At 36.2% G+C, this 27,900-nt stretch overlaps 1 long non-coding RNA gene and 1 pseudogene across 1 annotated transcript; both read right to left on the bottom strand.

The window, feature by feature from the left end:
- Window positions 1-1,906: 1,906 nt before the first annotated feature.
- On the bottom strand, window positions 1,907-3,717 carry LOC142610061 (cytochrome P450 CYP94D108-like; annotated as a pseudogene).
- Window positions 3,718-23,195: 19,478 nt separating this feature from the next.
- Window positions 23,196-26,498, bottom strand: LOC142609574 (uncharacterized). The gene is made up of 3 exons (XR_012839630.1): window positions 26,297-26,498; window positions 26,098-26,196; window positions 23,196-23,500 (listed from the first exon to the last, which is right to left on the bottom strand). It is a non-coding gene; the product is annotated as an uncharacterized LOC142609574 (long non-coding RNA).
- Window positions 26,499-27,900: the final 1,402 nt, after the last annotated feature.

Here is a 27,900-nt window from a genome sequence, read left to right as displayed (position 1 = left end):
ATGGAAGAAGGAATGAGGTTTACTTGGGAGATGGGAATTAGGAATGCGATTTTTTAGGGAGATTCACGGTTAACTCTGTTAAGCATGATCACTCCTCCACTAAGCATATCTAATAAAATTTCGGGATCTTTACTTCAAACTCAGTAGTTCAAAAGGTATCAATTCTCTTTTATTCCACAAGATTGTAACACAAGGATGTGCATGGACTAGCTCAACATGCCAAAGGTCTTTGAGATTTTAGTGCTTGGATAGAAGAAATACAATGTATTTTTGAGAATTTCGTTTCTCAAGATCGCCTATAAAATGTACTACATTCATATAAAAAATAAATAAATAAAAAACGGTGTACAAAATTTCATAACCATGACACCTTTTTTGTGTGTGTACGTGTGTGTGTGAAGGCGAAGTAGGTAATAACTATGACACCTTAAGAACAACACAAGGCAGTCAAATTCATAATTAAATCACTAAACCAAAAGCTTAGCAAATAACATGTTTCTGCATATTACATCTAGCCTCCGTTTGGGAAGGGCATTTTGCAGTTTCCAGCAATGCAGTTTTTCTAAAATGTCCAGTACACTGTTTACAGAATCTACAAACTATTTTTTTAAAAAAAAAACCTTTAAAGCTAGGTCACACGACACTATTCACACATTTGAAAAAAAATTTGCTATAGTATTTTTAGTTTTCAACAATAAAAAATATCCAAATAGACCTCTAATATGAATTTCTTTCCCTCACAACACCTCCATTGAGAAAGTAGGAAGATTTTGGCATTAAAATTTAGTCTTCAAATCTTCTCCTTTTTATAATACTGGAGAAAATCTTTCTCAATAATCTCTTGTGAATATACCTCACTAACCTAATTAATACACTAAAAAATAGGAATATATGATTTTTTATTTACTAATTCACCCAATTTGATTTTTTTTTTGTTTGTTTTTTTTTTTTTACGTTCTGAAATCTTAAAATTTTCATATATCACAAATATCAAAGAACATTTAGGCACAATTATTTAAATACAGTACATTAGCTTTCCAATTAAATTTTACAAACATGATTTGGTGGTCTTGGATTCTTTTGTGCCCCTTAAAAATTTATTTAATCATGTAGAGTTGTCTCAATCTCAATTGAGTCCGTAGTACGTACAGACAGGGTGCGCATGGGCAAATATTCTATCTCCCTTGGGGATAGAGATGGGATCATCGCACAAATTTCCACGTAGTTTAATTTTGAGGGGCCGGCATCAAAGAAAATGAGTGACAATTTGACTGCGTCCCCAGGAGTTCCCCTTCCCCACGTCTATCCAAGGCTGGGGCTGATACAGGGGAATAATTACTTTTAGAAGGAAAAATTTTAAAATATTATAGCATGTTTTTAGAATAAAAATCAATAATTTATTTTTAAAAAAATTTATGAAAAAAGAAAAAAAATATTTTGATAGCTTTTTTTATTTTATATAAAAGTAGTGTTAAAACTTTTTTAAAATAAATTGTTAGCATAACTATTTTTTATTATCTTAATAACATCCGTTAGTATAACCCTTTTTAAAATATCAAAATTTAAAAATTCAATTGAGATAAAATTATACAATGGTTTTACTAACATATGCCTTTAAGGTATATATGTTAGTAAACTATTTTAGAAAACTAACACTATCACAGTCATTTATTTATTTTATAGTATAACATGATAGTGGTACTAATTAAAATATTACAATTACGCATTCATGAAATTCAGAAAAGATTTTTGCTCCATATTATTAGACTAAAAAACACCAATTTATTCTTCAGGTAGAAGAGATTTGACTTTAAATAAAAAATACCACCAATTTATTAGTCTCTTTTTCTAATAGGAAAATACCACCAGTCTTCTTCTAACATTATTGACCCTTAAATATTGGGTAACACAAAAAACTTTATTAATGAATGAGCTAACTGAAACCATCCAATGACAGATTTTTTTTTTTCTTTTCATTTTTGCAATAGAGATAAGTCTATACAAAAATTCCAGTACCACTTTAGTATACAAAGGTGAAAAAATATCCTTCTCAAAAAAAAAAAAAAAAATAAAAAAAATAAAAAAAAAGAGAAGATCACTTCCCCCAAATATCCTTCTCCACTACAAGTAGAATATTATATGATTGCAGATCACTTATTCTCATCAACACATCTTTGCCTCACCTTCACGGGTAGCCCACCTTTCATCCTCAACGTTAAAGACAACAAGTGCTCAGGAACCTTGACCCTACTCTGCACCTCCATCCCAAACCTCTCTATCACTGACGCAGCAATGGACTTCATCTGAATATACGCCAAATCTTTCCCAAGACACATTCTCGGCCCAGCATGAAATACTGGAAACCGAAACGGGGTTTCTTGCTTACACACTCCATCCTCAATCCATCTTTCAGGCAAAAACTCATAACAATCCTTCCCCCAAATGCTTTCCATCCTCCCCATACCATAAGTATTGTAAGACACAAACCAATCCTTCGCAACAAAAGTACCGTCTGGCAATATATCATCTTTTAAACACGCTTTGGTATCGATTGGTACGGGTGGGTAAAGTCTTAGTGCTTCTGAGATTGCTGCATGTAGATAATGCATGTCACGGAGCTCGTCAAAACTATATGTTTCGCCTATGTATTTTCTGTTACGAACCCGGATTGTTTCAAGCTCCTTTAATATGTTTTGTTCCACGTTTGGATTAGATGATAAGAGCCAAAAGAACCAGGTCAAAGCAGAAGAGGTTGTGTCACGTCCTGCTAGAATAAGGCTTATGACAATATCTCTGAGAAATTCTGGTGAATTTTCTTTGTTTGAGATAAAGCGTGACAATAAGTCTTCTTCTCTATCAACGTTTTGATCCATTCTTGACCTTATAATACTGTCTGCAAATTTGTGGACGATTTTGATTGATTCTTTTAGCCTTCGCTCAGATCCAACGTTGAGAAACTTTTTGACTTTTCCAAGAAATGGTATGGCATACAAGAACCTCCCAGAGCTAAGCATAGTAGCATCCTCAAAAGCCCGCATGAACTCAGCAGCACTAGTGGTTGTTTTATCAACACTGAGACAACTTTAATCGACGTTGAAAGCCAATTTACATATATTGTCAAACGCAAATCGTTCCAAAATATCTTGTAAGTCCAAGACTTGTTGTGTTTCCGAGGCTTTTGTTAAAATAGGAACTAGTCTTGTATTGATCTCAACGGTGACATTTTCCATGACAAAGTTGCGGAGAGATTTGGTGTTGAATTCGTAGCTAGCTGTTTTTCTTTGGAGCTTCCAGAGTTCACCATCAGAGTTGAAGATTCCACGGCCAAGAAAGTCTTCAAGAAGGGTTATGAAACGATTGCCTTTTGGGTAGTTTTCGAAGTTGGTCTTGAGCATGTGTTCAACGTTGGATGGATTGGCTGTGATGATGCCACGGACCTTGCCTGGACGCCTAAATACAGCAGTGTTTGTGGGGCAATTGCTTAGAGTTTCTGTCGTCCAGTCAAGGAAACGGTGCCTATTCATCAAGAATTCAGGCAAAGTTCCAACGATAGGGTAGATTTTGAAGCCTGATTTTTTAATGGGTTTTTTCTTGGAAGAGTTGAAGTGAAAGTAGAGATACAGAGAAAGAAGAAAGAAGAAGATGAAAGTTTGGACAGAAAAGAACTCCATTGCGTTTGGAAGAGACAAACAGAAAAGAATTCAATTGATAAGAAATGAATGAAGTACAAGCGCTATATATGGTTTTAAAGCTGTAGATAATTGTGGAGTTTTTAATTAGTATATATAATATAATAAAGTGTCTGTGTCTTAATAATAAATGGTGAAGATACGTGTTCATCAAAAAAAAAAAAATAGTAACGATACGTGGAAAAGGTTATACCAAGTTTAGGTTCATAAAAAAAAAGAAAAAAAGAAGAAGTTATACCAAGGTTTGTGGCTAAATATGGCTGACAAGATAGCAGGTACGCTTAACCACACAATGAGACAGGAAAATAAACCAAAGCTGGTGAGGTGGGGTAATTGATCACTTTGAAATTTTGAACATGAAATTGGAGCTTTATGATCCGAATAATGTAGGTTTCAGGTCCACCCACACTTTTTTTTTAGTTTTTCTTTTTGGTTTTTTAATGAAGCCTCCAATAATTAATCCGATATTACATTTAAGCTGAGTTTGGATACAACTTCTTTTGCGTCTGCGTCTGAGTTTTTTGTTTTTGTTTTTTTTTTTTTCTTCTTCTTCTGCTGCAGCAGCACGGGTCAGGGGGACAAGGCTACTGTTCATGTTACTGTGCATGAATAGTAGCCGCATTTTGCTGACTTTCAGCACATTTGTGGGTCCCGTGTACTGTTCATGGGACCCACAAACTTCACTTTACAGAATTTTTTTATTAAAAATGGGTCCGACGGTACTATTTACACATTTAAAAATTATTTTGCTACAGCGTTTTCAGTTTTCAGTTTTCAGTTTTCAGCAATAAGCTCTATCCAAACGGACCCTTACTGTCATATTGAATATTACAATGTAATGGCCGGGGAAGAGCGCTAATCATTTTATTTTTACAACCCAAAAGATTTTTTTTTTTTTTTTGAGGAAGTACAACCCAAAAGATTTAATCAAGTGATATTGAGAAATATATACAATTCATTTAATCTACCATTTAAGAAAAGATTTTAATGAATATTTATGGTTTTCCAACATGGACATAGCCAGTATGTAAACTAGCATGCTCGCTAAAAATCTTCACACTAAAAGATGTCCAGTACACTATTTATTTGAGCCTTCCAACTAAGCAATAAGTTTTAATGAAATTATTCATTTAACCTTCCACCAAAACAAAAATTTTGATGCATAAATATTTATTTCCTTATTATTATTAAGATAAATTCCTTATATAGTCATATTGGATTTAAAAAAAAACATGATATGACACTAATTACATCTTATTTGTTGTTAATGTAATATATTATTGGGTAAATTACAAAGTTAGTCCTTATCCTTTACATCATATCTCAATTTAGTCTCTAACCTTTCAATTGTGTCAATTTGATCCTTAACCTTTTAGTATTATGCCAATTTAGTCGTTGTTGTTAAGTGTTAAATGAAAATTGCTGATGTGTCTAACGGACTAATTAAATTATTATTTTCATGCCATGTAGGTGGACACCTGGAATGCCACATAATATTACATAAAAAAAAGGGCTAATTCACTGACTCACGTTTGCACGTGGGTGTCTCTATTTGGGATTAAAATCCCTAAAATCTGAGGAGCAGCTAGCACTTGCTCCAGAAAGAAAGGGTGAGGCTATGAGGTTTCGGCGGCGAGGAGCAATGACAAGGTCTGACGGCGAGGTCTAGCTCTGTTCCGGTCAGTTTTTGCTCTCTCTATCTCATGATCTCTCTCTTGCGATCTCTCTCTGTCTTAGCTGAACTAAAATGGATCAGAGACTTTAATTTCATGGTTTAATTTCTTGGGTTTTGCTTGTTTTGGATGTTGGGATTTGTTGTGGGATTACTCGTTCATGTGCTTATTTTGTGTTTTGCATATTTCAGGAATGGGACTGGCAGAGAAAACATAGAAAATACATTTGCGGCGGAAACTGGAAAGTAACAAAGTTCTCAAAGATCCAGTTTTTTTTTTTTAATCTATTATTGAAGTCCTACCAACTTTCTTCATCCTAGGACCATGTATAAACACCAAATCTCCCAGAAGAACCTGTCAATACAAAATCAAACTTCAATTTAATTTTATTAAATAGCAAAGTTACATCATCAGAAAGCCACAAAAATAAATTTGTATAAATTAATAAACCAAAATAAGCAAAACCCATGAAATTAAAATCATGATTTATTTGGAAATCTATAATTTGATCCCAAATAGACACTGACGTGCAAGAACCACATCAGCCACTCACATTTTATAAAAAAATGTAATATGACATGGCATTCCAGGTGTCCACCTACATGGCATGGAAATAATAATTTAATCAATCCATTACACACGTTAGCAATTTTCATCAGTACTAAACAACAGGGACCAAATTAGCATAGTACTAAAAGGTTAGAGACCAAATTGACACAATTGAAAGGTTACGGACCAAATTGAGATATAATATGAAGGATAGGGACTAATTTTGTAATTTACCCTATATTTTTTAAATTCCTTATATAATTATATTGGATAGTCCCATCATAACATTTGATAGTAACAATGTCAAATATGACGGTAACTAGATCACACGTGTTGGTAACCTTTTTTAAATTTATATATAAAAAAAAATTATATTCCTTTTATGGTCACACACTACAAAACACGCGGGTCTATAACCGCGTTTACAAAAGCGTGGCTATAGCTAATCTAAAGCCGCGTTTTTACAAAATGCGGATATAGACTTAACCTATAGCTGCGTTTTTAAACCGCGGCTATAGATTAAGTTTGTAGCTACGTTTATAAGCGGTTTCAGCCGCATTCATAAATGTGGCAATAGGTCCAACCAAATATATATATATATATTTTTAAAGGAGGACCTATAGCTGCGTGTTAAAAATGTGGCTATAGGTCTATAGCCGCATTCAAAAAATGTGGCTATAGGTCCCGCCAAATATATATTTTTTAAAAGAGGACTTCTAGCTGCGTTTTAAAAACGCGGCTATAAGTTAAGTCTATAGCCACGTTTATGAACGTGGCTATAGGTTTAGCCAATATAAATATTTTTAAAAGGGAGACCTAAAGCCGTGTTTAGAAAACGCGGCTATAGGCTAAGTTTTTAAAAAATTTCAGTTAAGTTTGAATTCATCTTTACGTGACTAGTCACGTGAAGATGAATTCAAACTTAACATCCACTACTGGATGTTGACACGTAAAACAATAAAAAAAATATATAATTATTTTATTCAAATAAATTAATAATAAAGGGAGATGTATTCAAACTTGAATTCAAACGTATTAGATGTTAGACACGTAAAACAATAAAAAAAAAATATAATTATTTTATTCAAATAAATTAATAATAAAGGGGTTGAAGTTGGGTAAAGCTGTCAAGCACATAAACAAAAAGGACAAAATAAGAGAAATTAAAAAGCTAAACGAAAACAAAACAAAAGCCAAAAAAGAGGTTTTGGGTAATTTAACGTAGAAGATGAAGAAGTGGGAGGAGAAGGAGATCAGTGAAATGGGACTCCGGCAACGTGGCGGTGATTTTCTGGCAGCAACAGCAGTATAATGAGAGACCGTAAGTTAATGTGTTACTAAAAGAGGGGAGAGAGATATTGGATCTGAAAATTTTTCTTTCTTTTTGATCTGAAAATCATGTTCCGGTCCGGTATGATTTTCGTCCACTGGGTTGAAGCTATCAGAGTTTTCAAGGCCAATACGGTGAGTTTTTGGTTTTCTTTTTCTTTTTCTTTAATTGTGATTATTTGACTTTTTTTTTTATAGAAATATAGAAATTTGATTGAATAACATGATCATAGACGTAATATATGAGATGTTGACTTTGTTTGACGTGGGATTAGCAAATTATCTTGTTTTTGAAGCATGTTCTAATACGGTTTTGGAGACTTTGGCTGGAAAAATATTTTACTGAAAAATTGTTGGGAATTTTATTATTAATTATTTTGTTATTATTATTATATTTTTATGTGATTTTGATGTGTACGTTTGGACTTTTTCCTTTTGATTTTATCTTCACATGACTTGAAGGGTTGTTCCTTAAGAAACTCTTAAACAGAAAAGAAACGTAAATTTGGGGAAAAATTTTAATTTTAATTTTTTTTTACTAAATATATTATTCTTTTTTTTTAGAATGAAATATATATTATTTTGGATAGTCAATTGCGTATTCATGCAATTGCGTAATTTGATGGTTTAATGTTGAATCTACTAGCTGATATTAAATGATAAATAAAAAAAATTTGAAAAATGAAAATTACTGTAGTTTTTTTTTTTTTTAAAAAAAAAAGACAAAATTAATGTATAGTTATTTCTAATACGTATTAGAAATAACTATACATTAATTTTTTCTATTTAAAAAAAAAAAAATACTATAGCCACGTTTTAAACGCAGCTATAGATTGCCCCTATAGCTGCGGTTTTCAAACCGTGGCTAGAGTATTTCCTATAGCCACGTTTATAAAAACATGGCCATTGGTCCTGGACTATAGCCACGGCTATAAAAATGTGGCCATAGACCCCTCAAGCTTATAGTCACGCATTTTAGGCCATGGGTAAAAATGTGGCCTAAAAAAATGCAACTATAGACCAAATTGTCCTATAGCCACGTTTTTTTGACCTATAGCCACGTTTTAAAAACGCGGCTATAGAACTTTTTTTTTGTAGTGACATTGGATAGTACCAACATCATTGCAATACCCTAAATTGTGTCAATTTGATCAGATTGGATTATGCTAATTCCTATATCAGGTGTTTACTAAGTGGATCCTAAGTATATAAGTGATTAGTTGGAACTTCAATTGTGACTAAACTAGACATTTTAGGACACAGTGCTGATGTGTTTCCTTAAGGTGCAACTAATGGTATAATAGCCAATCTAGTAGCACAATATGGCTCAGGTGCACTATAACATATCATGAGAATGTCGTAAAAAATTTAAGTGGGAGAGACTGTGATACTCAAAATTGTGTGAATTTGATTGGATCTTGGATTGTATGAGTGTGTATTGAATGGATGTGTGCAGAGTCCCATTGTTGTAATTGCTAAGTGAATATTGGGTTTACAAGTGATTACATTGAGCACCAATTAAAACTTGAATAGTCATATTATGGTGTAAATGTAGCTAGCATTTTCTCTATAATCAATATAAATGAAGCAGACATCTAAATTCATCCTTATAGTGATTTTCCATACACACTATGAGAGCTTGAGTTTATGAACCACAATATTGGAACTTAGAATGCCAACATTGAGAGACTATGATGCACCCAATATTTTCATGCATCACCACTCCACTCTACTCACTAACGCTTTGGCATCTGATCACTTTTTGTGGTACAAACTCCTCCTAGGGTTATTTGCTTCACATAGGCACCAATGATGAGACACACCTTTTGAACTTGATCATGTACTATAAAATTTATCTAGTGTACTAGTACATCATCCTGGAGTCATGTGTACAGTTCTTGTATGCCATTCTTAAGGATCTCTCCATTGACCTCCCCTTTGTCATTGTCTTTTTAATGATTGAGCTCTACAATAATCCCTCTTTTCATGAGAAGCTCATTTATTCTGTAGTTGTACCCAAAATCCTCCAGTATGTTCCTTCCCACTTCAAAACCAAATCAGCTATTGGTAAGGATGCCATAGCAAGGATGGATGCCCAACTTGGCTCAAAGAAGAAGAAGAAACAAAGGATTGCAGTAAAGATTCGTGCACTAAAGAGATCCATGTGTTATAGTAGATCGATCAAACGAGTTGGTGTTGTGCTCTTAATAAGTTTTACTATAGGTAGCTACTTTGGAATTGGGTATATTCCTTGTAGTTTCAATCTTATATAGTAGATTCTACAAGTTGGTGGTAATTTTTAAACCAACTATTGGACCTTTCTCTTGTTAACCTTTTTCCTAGGCAAAATGGGGTTTTAACCCTTTCTACAAAACTTTCCAGCATTTTGCCCCATTTCTCAAACTATATAGGAAAATTCCCCTATTTTTAAAACTCGACATTACGATAATCGAGTTCTACGTAAAACTCAATAATATTATAATCAAGTTTGTACGAGTTTTTTGCCACGCTGGCAATTTGCATCCATATATAACTCGATTACTGTAAAATCGAGTTATATACCCAACTATAAAAGTATTGAGTTATAAAGGAAAATCGATATCTCTAAAATCGAGTTATGTTTGTGTTATACCATTACATCTACTCCTATTTAGACTATCTTGCTTTCAGTCTGAACTGAATTTCACTATTGCTCCACTTTCAGTCTAAACGAAATTCCACTGTTGCTCCATAGATCCACAGCTACTTCCGAACTGAACTAAAATTTCTATCACCTCAGGTAAAAAAACCCATACCAGAATTTTATTGCAATGGTATTTTCATTTGATATTGTACTGATTTTCTTTTTTCTTTTTTTGGTTGAATGAGTGTTATGTGAGTACATTGGTGTGATTTTGGTTGTTTGTTGTAGCAAATTTTAATCACAAGAGAATGAGAACCTTTAGCATAGCAAGAAGTAATCAACTATATACCTTATTTTTCTTAGATTGTTATAAGATGGTTAGTGAAATGAAGGATAACACATAATTATAAGAATATGATAAGTAGCATTTATGGTCATGTTGATAACTCTAGAAGGCTTTTATTAACAAATCAACAATGCAAAAGCAATAAAAGTGGTTACTATAGACGAAATTGTATCTGGTCTCCTTATCTATTATTTGTTAATATGAGTCCATAGGTGGTGGGACTCACATATCATGCATTAATGCATTCCATACATTAGTTGAACGTACATAATCATCATTGTTAGATATTGACAACAACACTACATCTTACACAGAATGTCTAAATATTAACAACAACGTCTAATCTTCGTACGTAGGAATTTTTGGAAATCTTCATTGCTTAAATCTGAGAATTCTGAAATATCCTTATCATCATTTAAAGCTGTAATTTCATTAATAGACTTGATAGCTCACTTTTGTGCATTCCCTAATAGATGTTTCCTAACCTTTTGGACTGCATGAAAACGGTCTAGTCACCTTTGCACTTGATTATTCTCTCGTTTAAGACGAGCAAGTATATTGGTAGGTTCATCTCTAGGTAACTTGACTGACCGTGCCTTAGGAACTTGTAACCCATGCTATTGACAATACACCTCCAACTCACACCTCTTCTCGTATAGCTCTTCTGACCATGGTTGTTCTGCTACGGTGAACTCTGTTGTGGTGGTATCTATACTCAGTTGTGCAGGTCTGCCGACTATGATGTGTCCGATGCTTCCTAAACTCTCGTACGTGTATATTGGAATATCAATGAAATCTCTTTTCTTTCCAAACCATTTTCCTCCATAGTGGTCTGTGTATGTTTGTAGTTGTTACTCTACTGGAACTTGTGATGATGCATTTGTTGAAGTAGATCCAAACTTGTTTCGCACCGTACGTTTTGAGCTTGAGGTGTTGCAACTCATAGCTTAGTTAGTCAAAGAAGTTAGTAGGATAGAAATAATTCATTCAGTATTGTGGTGCATTTATAAGCTCATCTTATGGTCCAAATATCATTAAAAATTTTATATATGAGTATTAGGGCTTGTCATGTCAATACAAGCTGGAAAAACAGTACATGAACGGGAGTACCCATGCTCACATTGTTACAGTGTATTTCCACATGTGTATAGTAGTATAAGTCAATTATATTTGCATAGTTGCAGTGTGCTTGACCAGATCCTCATCTTTGATTCACACAGTGCCATGCATTATGCATTATTGTATGATTATTCTTTTATTTATGTTACGGGCCACATGATAGATCTAGCATGTAAAACTACATCAATTTATAAATGTCTTAGTCGTATACCATGTTATACAGCTATACATTATTTATTAACAGTTGATGCACATTGTTAACTCGATGTTTAGATGTTATTGTAGTCAACGTCAATGGGTGACCCTTATCGCTACAGGCCATACGATGTGTTCACCGGGATGGGTCGTTGCTAGGTATCAGAAGATGAATTCAGCTATCCAATCAATCCTAACCTGCGAAATAAGGCATAGGTCCACAATACCATCAGACCGGAGTGAGACTAGTTACTCCGTGAACAGGAGATGTTTTATGATGAGATGGTCGGTTATAAGCTGCCAGTGCCTCGACAACTCACATCGCAAAGGCCAAGAGACACTATTGATGAACTTCGTAGAGTATTGTGCCGCATAAGAGAAGAAGATAATCGAATGAAGTTACGTCTCAATCGATATTGGACCCAAGTGGAGATTCAAGAATCAATGGAGTGTAAGTTGTATGAGCATGCACAATACATGCAATCACCTCTTGCAGCACCCATTTATTAGTCGAACGTGGAGATGTAAGATGAAAAGTAATCGTGTTGTGGTCCACCCGCACTTTGATGTATAACTATTATCCTTAATTATGTGTTAGATGCATGTGTTTCACTGTTGTTGTATTCATACTGTGTGGGGAACAGTGTTTATGTTAAGCGGACAATGTAAACCTCATCATCGTTTGCACAAATATGCACGTTTTATGCATAATCTTGAATGACTACTTATAGCAAAGAGGTAAGCAATTTATTAGATGCATAACACATAATAACTAAATTTTTCTACATAGGATGCCATCAATATGCATGACCTACATATCGACCAAATGGCATTACCAACATTGATAACGTAATTTTAGAGATAGTACGCACCCCACATAGAACCTAACTAGGCGATGTAGCACATAGATATTCATTCTGACAGGTAGTCCTCATAGCTGAGGACATTATTACCTTCTGCTGGGGTAAGTTGCCTATTGGTTGCAGCAGCCTGCTCTTCTGCAAGCTGTAGCAAGTGATACATGCACCTATGAAAGAACATCAGGTTGTTCTCCTTTCGGATTTTGGCCACGGCCACCTACATTGCTCCATGTTTTCCCTTGGCATTGTCAGCGAGACTCGGTCCACCAAAGGTGCCCCGAGTAGAAGGAGATCATTATGTAAAGAGTTGGACTCGTTCATGCGGTACTCCCATTCTCACTGTAGTCCTGCATAATATTCCCTCTCATTGTTGTCTCTCTCCCTTCTGTAGTTATCAGGAAAATAGGGAAGGAGCCAGTTGTGCATTGGCATTTCAAAAGGTGAATTTGACTAAGCTGTATCTAGATGCGATGCTTACACGACTATATATAGAAGGATTGCATGGGCAACTGTGTGATGGGGTAGTGTCAGCCATGTGCAAGTTGTCCAGTTAATAGTAATTGGTACATGAGTTAGCTTGTTTGATTGATATGACTAGACTGGGTGTAGCAGTTCATAATTGGTAAGGAGTAAGCTGAACTGCATAATAGTAATTGGTTCATGTAGGCTGTTCACTTGATATGACTAGACTTGGTGTAGCCATTCCAAGTTGATGCAGTGAAGTGTACTAGGTAACAATAGTATAACGTGAGACCGATAGTAGGACTTATGCTTGATCTGGCTGGACAGGGGCGAAATAGTGATCGGGTGTCGAACAGTACACACATAATTGAGAAAAAGACTCGACTCAACCATAACGTTTGTTGGCATGTGTGGTGTGTCTGATGTGGTTGAAGTGACTGGTCTTGGTGCAACAGCGATAGGTCCATGTAGTGTAGTGCAGAAGCATGTGTAATGAATCACGTGAATGTGTTTCTATCTCAATGAGCATGGTGAAACTATAAGAAGCTGTCGCATAGCAATGGAAAATTTGGCCGCATTAGTCATTTGAATTGTATTCATGTGATTTGGTTTGATAAGACTAGAATCGGGGCAATAGTAACGGGCTGATGAGGGTACTGTGAGAAATTTTGCGTATATATTCACAACATGTAGAGATTATTCACGTGAAGCAGTTTGATAGATTTAGACTTGGTGCAAAAGTAGCTGGCGGATCAAGTTATTCTTTTTTTTTTTTGGACTGATACTGTTTTTGCTCTTTGAGGTTCAGTGGGAATTTAAAGTTATCATGTGAGTTACCCTGTTGTAGTTATTATGACTATTACTGGTCACTAACCCGTGCGATGCATGGACCAATTGAACAACACGATGAAGAAATGAGAGTAAATAGCATCATAAGACTTCTATAATATTAACATTCATATACTCCATTCTTGTAGCGCGAAAGCAAAAGAATCAATATTTCATAATAATAATAAAAAATAAAAAAAACCCCTTAGACTTAATGCAGGAGTGCATGAGGTCGTGCCAAGTGTCTCTCTATTTTTATTATTATTATTATTATTTTTTGTTACGCAAAGCACGACCTCAACATATTTTACTGTTATCTCATTAATTGTGTAAACAAACTACACTGAAATGGTTCATCAATAAATTTCGTAATGAAAATATGATGCATGAGGTATAGTCCACATGGGGACCAAATTCAGAATAATATAAATGCTCATTTACGAGGGAAAAAAAATCCAATATTAAGCCCATACATAAAAAAGGGGAGGTCAATCACTAGAAAATACATGACTGAAAAACCAAAACCTGCAATAAAAACAATTACTCGAACTTCGTTAGCTAGTGTGATCCATTGCTCCAAGGAAAATCTCTTAGGTGGTTCATTGGCAATATCAAACCCTATAAAGCAACTGTGATTTCACAAACCTTCAATTTGTATTAATAATTACTATAATCTAATAACACGTGAACGCTGTAAAAAATTATGAAATAAATCTTATTTATATTTTTGGATCTACTTGATATTACATAGAATCACATAATAGCATAAAAAATTCTTATAGATAGAACCATTTCAATAATAGTAATAATAATAATGATGGGCATGAAACTAAACTAACCATCATATTAATGTATCAAAGTACTTTCCACAAATACCATGTTCTTTAAACTGCCACTAAAATAAAAAAATATACAACTGGTTGAAGTCACTACACAACAATTACAAAAACTTCGTCTCCCCCTTGGGTATAATGGCCAATGACAATCATCAGGAGTTAGATGGTGGAAAAGGTGGGACAGGATGTCTATAGTCAGCTAATTCCGCTCATAGAGCTGCAACATCAATAACAAGACCATCTAAAAGTTGCCTATGGGCTACTTGAATCGTCATAATGGTCTCCATCATAGCTCAAAGAGAGGGAGGAGGAGGGCCTATTTGTGCTGTAGCGGCAGTGTGAACATCTACCTCATCATCACCATCCTCGGCAACAGCAGCTGTGGGATCCCCATGCATGTCCTCATCAGGAACATCTCTAGTAGTAGACCGTACTCGTGGTCTCTTGGATGAACCAACATTGGGGTTGACAAACTTCTTTTTAGAACTCTGCTGTTTCAGAAATTTGGCTCCTATGGGGGCCAAGATGTGGACCAACTCTTGTTCTGTAGTCCTAAGTATTTGAGGACCTTGTGGATGAAAACTGGAAAGAACAAACCATGCCTGTTATACTTTCTCCTATGGACCTCCACAATGGTTTGAAGGAAAAGCGAAGGAAAAAAAATGGAACTATGGGTGACGAGGGCATAAAGAAAGAGACACCTATCTATAGGGATTGTATGGACATGAGAGATAGAGAAGATGTTATGACAAGCTATCCTAAAAAAGATATAATTAAGCTCAGTTAACTCACTTGAGCTAATACTTCAATCAGAACCCCAACTGACTGATCTTCCACAAAGAAAATTCATAACATCATCAATAAGAGGAGACTCAGAGTATGGATAAGTAGGTCTACAAATCACAGGTACATCAAAAGCATCGGATGCTACGTCCTTAGTTATTGTACACGTTACACCACGTATCCACAATGTCACATAATAACCATTGCAAACATCCTCATACACCACGAGATTTGAATAAAATTCTCTAATCAAGTTAGTTGGAGGGGGTTCTATATTTGTACACAGAGACAGCCAATGCCTAGACTGTAGATTCCCATGGATAGAAGGATGCAATTTCATCCAGATTGATTTGCCTTTCTCCCCAAATAGACCTACACTTCATCAAGTTTTCAAAGGTTTGCTCACATGTGTGCGTTTGGAACCTTAATTGATTAAACATCACTTCAGGTTCGGATGTAGCCCCTTTGGCTTTGGATTTTCCCCTCTTACCCCTCCTCAAAGCCATAACTAACTGATGGTTAACAATGGAAACATGATCATCTCACAAAACAACACCCAAGTTAAATAATAAAAAAATTGAAAAAAACCCAAAAACCGCATTACGAACAAATAAACACAACACCCACATTCTAATCCTCTTACTGCACAAGATGCATAGACACGCATTATGCATGAAGTACTACTTCGGTAAACCCTAAATATATTCGGCAGTCATCTTGATTGGGAAACAATACTAATCAAAGTCTTAAATAATTATTACTGATAGCTTAAAGGGGGAAAACTACTTCTAAAAATACTCATTAAAGTAACGATGAATGTTTCAGCACTAAATACTCATTTCCCAACTTCGTTTAAATTTGTTCATACTTTCTCACCCACCAACACACAAGCAACCACGGGGACAAATATATACACACAAACACGTACTCATTTCCCAACTGTACCTTCATATATTATATTTTATTTTATTTTCGTCTTGGTTTTCCTAATCCATCAACAATACATAATATGCTGAACCAAACCCAACTATTAAAGACATGAAAGGTATAGAACCTATCAACAACTAAGTTTGCAATGACTCGTATAGAACAAAACACCCACATTCATGAAAATCCTCAATCTCGCATGCAAACCCACATTCTAATCCTCCAACTTCTGTATTTCATTAGAGACCATGACATTTTTCAATGAGATGTATAAAACTTGTCGAAAAAATGCATACACAAGGGCCCATTAACCAGTTCTGACATTTGCACCCACAATCATGAAATCCACAAATTGCCAAGTATGCATTATCAACCCTAGATTTTTAGTTTTCAACAAAATCTAATGTAATTTTTGCAACTACAGAGTATTATACAGGCAAACAACATTCATACTACCTAACCCAATCTACATAGACAAAGAAGTTTGAAATTGAGAACAAAACTTGGAGAATAATGCACTGCCATGTGTAATTTTAAAGACAATAACAGTTAAAAGAGTCTTACTACATAAAATCTTTGAAGAATTTGCGTGGGAAATTGTCGATTCTAGATGTGTTAAGAGAAATTGAAAACCGTATTTATCAATTGCTACAAATTTTGCATAAATGGTGAACTTATCATCGTGGGTTAGGGCATAACTCAATTTTTAGGTAATCGAGTAACTCGATAATTTAATAATCGAGTTACTCGATAACCTCAAAATTGAATTACTCCCTTTTGGTTCCAAGTCCAGTACAAACCTTTGGACGAATCTAGATGCAATCCAAGAGGAATCCAAGTGTACAGAGGGGTCTTATGAATAACTCGATTTCTTTATTCTTGAGTTACGTGTAACGTAACTCGCTAACGACATCGAGTTACTCCCTTTTGGTTCCAAGTCTAGTTTAGAACTTTAGACGGATCTAGATGCAATCCAGGAGGAATCTAAGTGTACAAAGGGGTCTTTTCAATAACTCGATTTCCCTATAATCGAGTTACGTGCACCGTGCAATGATCACTGTGCTCCTTTCTTCCTGATCCGGCCATTCTAACCTATCTTTCAATGGTTGGAATATTGGCTCATAACTGTGGTACCATTCGGACATGCAGTAGAAAGGATCCATAAACTTTGTCGCATCGCAATTATATTTAGCACAAACTACTATTAAGTGTGAACAGGGGATCCTGTAAGCTTCTTATTTCCCGCATGTGCATGTCATCTCCATTAGATCAACCTTATAAGTGTGATCTCCTCCGCCAGTAGCCAAAAGATTAAATTGTGTCTCCACTGTATATAAACGCTGTTGCGCGCTCATCCATTTAACGATATAAAGCTTTGCCTTCTTTTGATTTGCCTCAAACTCTTGTCATAGGCACATTTGCACCATTCTTGCCCCCTTCCATCTACTCTAGGGTTTTGTTACGACAATCATCAAAGTATGAGTTCACCTTGTAAAATGTGAACTTCACCATTGCGGTTATGGGCAAGCTACGTGCTCCCTTAAGTACCTTATTGAAGCACTCTGACAGGTCAGTTGTCATTGCCCCATATCAATGCCCATGGTCATGTGCAAGTGTCCACTATTCCTTGTCTTCAACCTTAAGATAGTCGTACACTACCGAATTGACATTCTTGATTAAATACGTTGTGTTCTCAAACTTCCTAACTTGATTCGCAGTTGCTCCATACCAAGTTCTTCAGTGCCAAACTATTGAACCTAGTGTTAACATTGCTTACTAAATGGCGGAGGCAATATCGGTGATGGGTTAAGGGCGCTTGCAAATAGCCCCTAGTGATGTCATCGAAGCATGATTTTATCCCACGATACCTGTCGGATATTATACACATATAGGTTCGATCTGTAACATAGGTCGGCAGGCATGCCAAGAACCATCATTATGTCTCTGTGCTCTTGCTTTCAACAATGGCAAATGTGAGTGGATAAACCTCGTTGTTAACATCTGTTGCCATTGTTATCAATAGCTTGCCTTTGTACTTGCCATAGAGGTGCGTTGCATCTATGCTTATCACTGGCCTGCAATGCCAGAACCCTCTAATACACGGACCAAAAGCTTAAAATGCGAAGATGAATATACAAGTCCTCGAGACACAGGGGTCGCACTTTAACAAAGTTACAGTATTTGGATCTGCATCGTCCAATGCCGCTAGAAACCGTGGCAATTCCGCATAAGACTCATCAAAATCCCTGTAAATACATGCAACCACCTTCTATTTCGCTTCCCAAACCTTGTACATAGTTACTTCAAGCCCGTGCTTCATACGCAACATACTACGTACGTCCTTTATGGATCTCGCAATGTCCTCAGATACTGCTTAAGTGTAATGGAAATGAACCTCGAATCCATCATCCTTCCATTGATCGCTACCTGGAGGGATGTGCAACTAGGGGGACCCTTACATCTAGTGATCAGCCACATCCCATGCTTCTTGCTGCAAATAGCCTGAATTGACCACGAATATGCCTCATGTATGCACCATGCTACTAGCCTATTGGAGTCAGACCTGATGTGCTTGTATTGCTTATTATTCTCCACAAAGTATAGGGTCAACACATACTGAACAGAGGCTTTATTCTTGACTAGCTTCCCTTTCGCCGGCTGGTCACCTATATGCCAACTTGTTATATGTCTTGTATCCATAGAAGGTGATGGGTCATTAATATTGTCCCATGCGCTTGATGTGAACCATTTTGGGATAGGAACTGTATTAGGGCAAGCCTCCTCATTGTGTTCGACTTGTAGTTCATCTAAGACCTTTGGATTGTCCACCGGTCCATCATTATCAATGAACTCTTCGTACACATCTCGGCTGGCATCAATATCAAGTCCCTCCATCCATATAGGCTTAGACATGTTCATATGCGTGACTAGACCCTCCCATATCATGTGTCGAGGTGGCGCCCAACACTTCAACTACTTCAGTGTTGTCCAAGTCATCAACCGCACTACATTGTTGAGTGTTGTAGGACAAAGGCGTGGCATCGGCAATGGAAGGATACACATCAAGGGGAGATGAGTGTGGCTCTTCCACCCCATTGGTAAGCTGCGAACTTGCACCAGCATGGAACCCAACAGCCTCAGCAGTTACATACAAGTCGGATGCTATGAACTGGGGGGTCCGCTTAATCACTACCCACATCATGTCCATGTCATCATCGCAAAGCAACATATGCGAGTTGTAGAAAACTTAAGTATTCACAAGTAGTTGAGGAGCACAGTACACAATGAATATCTGATGTGACTCCCTATCTAACCCTAGAACTCTAATTATCTTTCAGTGCATTTTTCTCTACTATGCTATGCATTTCAACCTAATCAACTTTTGCTTCAGTGACTGGCCTCGATAGGACAGCCCATGAAAGTCATGGTAATATACCTCCCCATCGTAGTAAACACAGAAGTGATGATGACCTATGGCAAACCTGGATAAGGATAATTAATTGTGGTTATCATGCAGAAGATAGGGGTTATGTTAATGCAACTGTAATTAATCTTTATGCACGTGAACGAACAATGAAACTTTTATAAACGCACTATATGATATCCTAAGTATTGTTAAAAAGTTTGATTCATTTGTACACAAAATGCACTCAAACCAGACAATTTAAACTCATGATTGTTTGTTACATCATTGTTGTGATAAGTACATGTGAACACTAATATACCTATGTAGGAATGCAGAAGTGTGTGTGTGTGTATATATATATATATATATGATCATATTTATGTAGGTATGTTTGTTCATATATAGATATATCTATACATACATATACATATATACTCACACACACAGTGTCACAATCATATATATGTGTGTTTGTCTGTGTGTGTGTGTAATATACCTATGTAGGAATGCAGAAGTGTGTGTGTGTGTCTATATATATATATATATATATATATATATATATATATGATCATATTTATGTAGGTATGTTTGTTCATATATAGATATATCTATACATACATATACATATATACTCACACACACAGTGTCACAATCATATATATGTGTGTTTGTCTGTGTGTGTGTGTGTATACACACACAATGTCAGAATCATTCAAAAATGTAATCACATTCATACAAAAGTGCCACAGTAAGTGTAATCACATTTTTTCTAAAAGTCAAGATATAGTTGCAGTGGAATATGTTTACAGTTTTATAACTGTCAGGGGAGATGTGCCACGACAGAGAAGACGGGGACCACAATTGTAGTATGCTTGGTGAAGATGAAATGGTGAGAAGAAAAATGCTAACACCACTTTTGCAGTCCAGACCTCTCAACCTTTTAAGATCTGAACACCTAGAGCCGTGCATGGGTTCTAATATGTGGTCCCTAGGGTAACAAATCATAACTCGACTTGTTCAAAGTCGAGTTATTTAAAAACTCGACTTTTCAGTGGCCGAGAAACATTTACCAAAAGCTGATGATGTGATGGCAATTTCAGATACTCAGCAAATGAGTAATCGAGTTGGGTGTAACTCGACTAATCAGGAATCAAGTTATGCCCTTTGCAGTTCAAAGCTTTGGAAAGATCCAGATGCAATCCAGGAGAAATCCAAGTGTCTAGAGGGGTCTTATGAATAACTCGATTTCCCTGTAATTGAGTTTTACTTCCCAGTTTCTCTATAAACACCTAGACCTACTTCGAAGGATAGTGCGTTTGGAGACGGGATGGGACGTACCTACGTTGTGTTTAATGGTCGTGCTCCAGGCATACACGACAGTTGGCTAGATGTAAGCAGACAAGTTCATAAGTTCCCGAACGCCAATCACAAATCATATAAAGATCGAAGGGAAGCAGAAGCCGCATACATGGAGTATTTGCATCATAATGGTATAGACGTGCAAGGTGGTGCGTCTGCATCATGGGCAACTTCGAACATGTCGACCTCAAGTCCACCGAGCACGTCTCCAAGCGAAGGAACCAACTATGGCAGTGGAGACATGAGGAACACCTTGTTGAGGTATCAATTGGAAGTTGCCATTGAGGAGCGTGACCACGCAAGGAGGATTGCAACCTTGAGTGTGAACATGTTGAATGAAGTGGTGGCCCATGTTCTGGGGGATGATGAAGTTGATGAACCGAGGAGACAACGTACGGGTAAATGAATGCAAAAGTATGACTTCTTGTTGTGGTATTCAATAAGATATGTATATATGCCAAGTAACTAGTTTCGTGCATGTGGTTTAACTAGAAGTGTCATCGTTTTCCAGCTGTTTGACTAGTAGTGGGGTTATCTTGGGAGCATGTCTTACTATTTTGTGATGCATCATAGCAAACCTGCTAATTGTTTCATTTATTACATTTTCTGGTTAACCTTATTATATTTGAGAAGCACTACTTTTTTATCTCAATTTGTTGATGACCCAGTGGAGGATGCACCCTAAAATGAAATATGTTAAAAACGTAGGATACAATCTAACTAAAAAGATTAAGATAATGAATGGTCAGCTGCATAGATACATTAAATTTATTCCAGCCAAATCAACTGACAGTATTAGTTATAGGGAGGGAACTGGCAGTCCACAAAGAATGGGAGAACCCAATCCACTATGCACATAATACCTGCACAAGAGATGAACGCCCGAGACCACAACAGAAATTATATTAAATTTTACCTAAAAGGTGCCTACAATCATGCATGTCTCTCTTTAACATGTTGGTCCAGCTGATTGTTTGAAATGGACATCAAAACTTTAATCTTTAAAGGAGATGAGTATAGGTAACTGAAGGGGATAAAAATAGGAGACGGGTATTCCCATAGAACACGAAGGGACGAAAGGCATGTAGACGGATCGACACCGTAGGTGACGCGACTATGACGGTTAAATTTAACTGAGTATTCGTCATGTACGAATTAATTGAAGATTCCAGGTTGTGTGTCATTTGATATGTTTTAAATCAACGTTTTCTTTATCCCCACGCAAGCGTGCATACTTGGACTTCTTGCGACACACGTTTGAGAAGACTCCTATATGGAAAGGAACTTGAGGGGGAAGTTGTATCAAAAAAGAAAGGCAATTCTACCCAATATAAATACCCCAGAAACCCTAGATATGAAGGTACACATAATATTCTTAACTCTGGCACTCTAGGGTTAAAAGAAACAAGATTCTAACTTGACCTTCAAAGGGTTTTTGGCCGGCACCACACCGGTGCTCTCTTTTGGGTCATTTATTTTCTTTTTGCAGGTATTGCTTTAGTTTGAGGAGTGCTTGCAACTTACTGGTGACATTTTCGGCATCATCAATAACAAAGTTGGCTTTATGTGTGTGTGTGTGTGTGTGTGTGTACACACACACACACGAAGCTAATATACATTGAAAATCCCTATTGGTTTGTTTTTTTTTTTTTTTCATATTCAAAGGTATAATACATATCTTAATTTAAACGTTCTCATAAAATTCTTACACAAAAATGATTCAATTTGATAGTATTTATTCTCTTGTGATGCTTGATAATAATTATTGGCATTACTTCTTGATGTTATATATTTGAAAGACATCTTATTAGTTCTATATTTTCCCAGTATCGGGCTTTATCTGATCAACTACTATGAGGTGCAAGTACTTCTTGATGTTAACAAGATCTTATTAGTTCTATATTTTCCTAGTATCGGGCCTTATCTGATCAACTGATACTGCGATGGAAAATTATGACCGTATCTACATTCCATAGTTAAGTAACCAACCCAGGATGTATATATCCGAACAAAACCCAAAATGCTGACTTGTGTTCAATTATATTCCTTTAATTTGTAGGTTAAAGTACCTGTACTTTGGATTGAATACACAGAATTAAGGCCACTTTCTCAGAAATTGTGTACCACATCATACAAGGACCGATCAATGAAATCAACCTATTGGTATTATATAAGTAGTTAATACTTGAAGTATCTTGCTTGCACAGACATCAAAGATTTGAGCTTTTGACGTCCATAACATGGTAACATAAGAACCCTGTGCATACGTGTTCTTTCCTTATCCTAGTGCTCAAAACGAACCTTTAAATGGTATGAATCTCAAGCTAACATGCCTTCCTATTCCTTGTAATTGAAAAGACCTAAAAGCTATGGGGTTGAACTTGTCATTGCTCGTAACCTGGCCAGCATCTGTGCAGCAGCTGATTCTCTTGCTTCCTGAGGATTGGAACGTGCGTCACCACCTGGTGTACATTCAAAGTCCACCCCATCTACAGTGACATTGGCTCTGAATCCACCTAAAAATGGTAAACAGAGTAACAATTACTTTTTTGATGCATGACAATGTAGATACATTATAAATTTTAAATGGCCATCTTCTAGATTTAAGGTACATCAGTGGATGCGCTTCTCAAAATGACAGCAAAAGTAGGAGTGAAGATACTACTACAAGAAAAGCTTTCTATGAAGAATATATTTAAAGTTCACATCCATGGCCAATTTCACATTAATATAGAAACCATCAAGATTTTCAAATCTTCTCTCAAGATTAGCCTCTCCTCCCCTCTTTCCATTGAGATGGACATAAAAAAGTTTTCTATTGAATTAAGCAATTCTTTGATACATATCTTGAGTATATTTCGTGATCAAAATACAAAAAGATTGAAATCAAACTAGTTGTGATTGCTTTGACAAATACGATTTGTTTGGTTTAAACAAAAATCTCTTTTACTTGGTACCACACAGGCAGTAAAATCATCTAAAACAAGAAAGTACAACAAGGCCTATACCATAGCTTAAGGGTGTCAATTTATTGTATGGTTTTAGAGTCATAGTAAAATACTCTAGAAATAAAATTTACTCTATGCGAAGTGAAAGTAAAATCCAAAACACAAAGGCACAAAAGGTAATGATAAATAACTATGCTCAATATAAACCTCTTTTTTTTTTTCAAAAAAATATAAATTTTTTAAACTCATAATAGTGGTAAACCTCACTCATAATCCTATACATAAACCTTCAAATTTTAGAACAGGAGTACTAAAATCAAGAGATAGAGAGAGCTTATTGCCTTAGGTCCCTAACAAAGTTCATCGCCCAAGAAGAGTACCAAATCGATTTACCAAAGTCAATTTTGTTGCAACAAACGCCTTGTAAAGCAACCAAGCACCAAAATCAATAAAATAAATTGAACAAGTATTATCACATTTGGGTGAATAATATTAAAAGACTTAAGATAAATCTTTAGAAGGGAAGAGTTTGCTTATTGTTGCAGTTAAAACAACACATACTCTTGCTCAAGTAAAACAAACATTGGCAATTTATAATATTTTTCCTCACGAGTGTACAAAGAGTTGCAGGAACTATGAAAGTATTCATCACAAAAGCAAAAAATAAACATCACCCACACATAAAGAAGCTTTGTTACTGAGTGCTAAAATACGATATGAATCCAGAATAGCAAGAGCCTCAAACTAATGACAAACATTGGTTGAACATGGTCAGCATCTGCGCACTTACTTTCCATGGCTAGAAATTCAATAAGCAGCAATCCAAGTTCAAATGAATCACTGACACAATCAGCAATAATAATAGCCTAACATATATGTAATCACAACGGGATAAACAAACAATCTTTGTGTTCACATTTTTCCAATGAAGATACTCACCCAGCAACCATACTCAGGTCACAACCTCTATCTGATTATTGCTCCAAACAAGTGCACAGCCAAATTAAAATCCAAACTGTATATGGGGTTGCCAATACAAGATGAAAAAGTGGCACTAAAAGAGCAAGAAAATAAAAAGAATGCACAAGCATGTATGGAAGTGGAAACCCACGGGGCAGGCATTGATTTCCAGCAAGAGCAAACTGAAAATACAAACAATCCAAGCTCCAACTTAGACAAGAACAAATTGCAAGAAGGAAGAGTACTAAAAAAAAGGATGTAAGATGGAGAAGCAAGAAAAAATACAATCGGGCTAGTTTAAAAACCTGGAATTGCATTACATCACACAGGGCTGCAGGAATTATACGAAACCAAGAAAAGTAACCTGACATATCACCGACAATCCAAGCTTCTATAATAAAAATATAAATTAAAAAATAAGCAGCTATCTGTTTAAAAATAAACAAGTAATTAAGGAGCAAGAAAGAACACAGAGACGAGAACATCAATGAATAAGCTCGAGCAAGGGGAAAAATAAAAAACATCAGACTTCTACAAAGATTTATAATTCCTTGAATTTGATAAAGGCATACAGGTTTCTCACATAAATAAGGAAATAAAGCATTGTAAGGTATCCACTACTTCATTTACACACTCTACGAAGATGATTCATATATAGCATAACCATTAGCAGTAAAGCAAATGCCCAACCTAGCCCGCCATATAGCAAATTTGCAACCAAACTCCACTTTCACCCAAACCAACTAAAACAAAATCCACGATTGCTCACATATCTACAGTTCTGTATGGCATAAATGAAACTGCTAGTCTAAAATCCAAACAGGATAAGGGCTGCCAACACAGGATGACCAAGTTGCATTAAAAGCAAGAAACGAACAAAGAAATCAAGACTCTAAGACAAATTTCCAAGGCTGCAAAAAGTGCACAGATTCAATGGTGATAAAATTGATTTCCTCCAAGAGCAGACTGCAAATACACACTATCCAAGATCCAATTCAGGACAAAGTTAAATTACAAGAATTTTCGTTGAATGAATTAAACACTGATTTCCTATTTGGTTTTTTTACTAAGTATCTTAATTTGACAGTTTTTTTTAACAAGTAACTTTGAAGTCTACTTTAATGACGCAGCCTAAATGAATCACTGACAACATATGGGAAAACACACGATAATGGCAACAACAAACACATGTAATGGAATTTTACCCGAAATGCGCCACCATGACAGCATGATCACCCTGACCTCTCTGACTGCTCAATGACCTTTTCGTTTCCGCCCATATGCCCTCACAGGTCTCATCTTACCTGTTTCATTAGGCAGAACAGTGTAATTAAATGAACATATTCAATCAAATGCACAGTATAATTAGCTCAAGAAAATGGGAAGTGTAGACGAATTACATACCATCACTGGTCTCGCAATCGAGAGCGTGCGCAAGAGGGTGTCGCGATCTCCGCAAACCCTTCACCGGCTCAATGTCCTCACTCGGTATCTACTCAGTCTATACAGCCTCTTCGTGGAGGGTTGGAGATGAAGGTCTCATGGTGGGCTCCACATGCACTAGAGGTGGGGTGGGCATGCTTGGTGTGGGGACAAATATGCATCCACCATCATGGGTAGATCCACTGAATACTGGGAGCGACATATAGGGAGGGTCCTCGTACTTCTTGCTAGCACCACGAGACATAGTTTGGGCTGGAACAGTGTCCCCATGACCGGCGGTGTGGGATGGCCCAGCACCAACATCAGACGTGCATTGCGGCGTCCCACTGCCGTCGTCAGACAGTACCCAATCACCCTCAAGCCATGATTCTTCTGCACCCAACTCATCCCCTTCCTTGTAGATGGGTTCCGGCTCGGTCGTACGGTCGGGACCAGCTCGAACACCTCCACGGCGTCCATGCCCTAGAGACCCACCACTTTTCCCGTCGCGACCCGAGGCCTGTGTACCAATGTCGAATACTTCCGCGAGCGCATCTGCCAATTTAAGTCGGCCCAGCTCCTCCACAACCTCTAATGTTAGCTTAAGGTCATTCTACATGTCGGAACCTCGATCGCACCTCTGTAGAGACCTAAGCGTCGACCGAACCTGCAAAACAAGGGCGTCATAAAAGCAAGAACGCAAGTATGATGCAAAACTATAATAAGGGGTCATGTGAATTTATCTTTTTATTAACGTAAAAGTTATTTTGGTTACAAAGTAATGAAACTTGAAGGGTTTTGATTCTCACATATCCCCTTGCATGTGCTAAAATGTGAATATTCATATCAGTTATTGATATGTGCCGGAAATAATGAATATGAGTGAATGTGAAACAATATTTTTCAAAAAATATAATCTTACACCTACAGCATTCTATAACATATGGCAAGTGTCTTTACTGTAAAAGCTACTTAAACGCAACTTTAAGCTATTATGGGTACCACAGATTATGTTACAAATAACAAAACTACTTCTTTGAGCCAAAATAAATTACATTTAAGTTACATTTACGGTAACTTTTACAAAATTATAGTACTTGATAGCTTTTTCCCATAATGTAATATTTGGATATTATAGATATCAAGGTGATTTGGAATTTGGATACTACAAATTCACTTATTTATGAAGAACTTAAATTATAGTATTTTTTAAAAAAAATATAATGAAAAATAAACTTATAGAGATTTAATGACAATAATTATTGTAAAGTTTTGCATGCATGATAAACCTACTAAAGATATTAAATCACACAATGGTTTCAACAAAATTGTGATTTAATAAAAGTAAATAGAGTGATAGGTTGTCCTGAAAAGGTGCAAGTAACTACACTGAAAGAGATCCCCTGGAGTTTCAGTACAATAATTCTTCATGTTCCCCATGTGACTGTGTGAGAGATCTACTACGTTAAACGTTTTAAAACACAATTGAGTTTGAGCTTGACCAATTGGCCTTATATCTTCCTCAAGTAGCTACAACTACTACTAGAACTAGTGCTTTAATTTTGACATAGCCCGCCCAAATACAT

The sequence above is a fragment of the Castanea sativa genome, chromosome 9 (genome assembly GCF_040712315.1).
Source record: "Castanea sativa cultivar Marrone di Chiusa Pesio chromosome 9, ASM4071231v1".
Lineage (NCBI taxonomy): Eukaryota > Viridiplantae > Streptophyta > Magnoliopsida > Fagales > Fagaceae > Castanea > Castanea sativa.
This window is presented reverse-complemented; position numbering and strand designations above follow the sequence as displayed.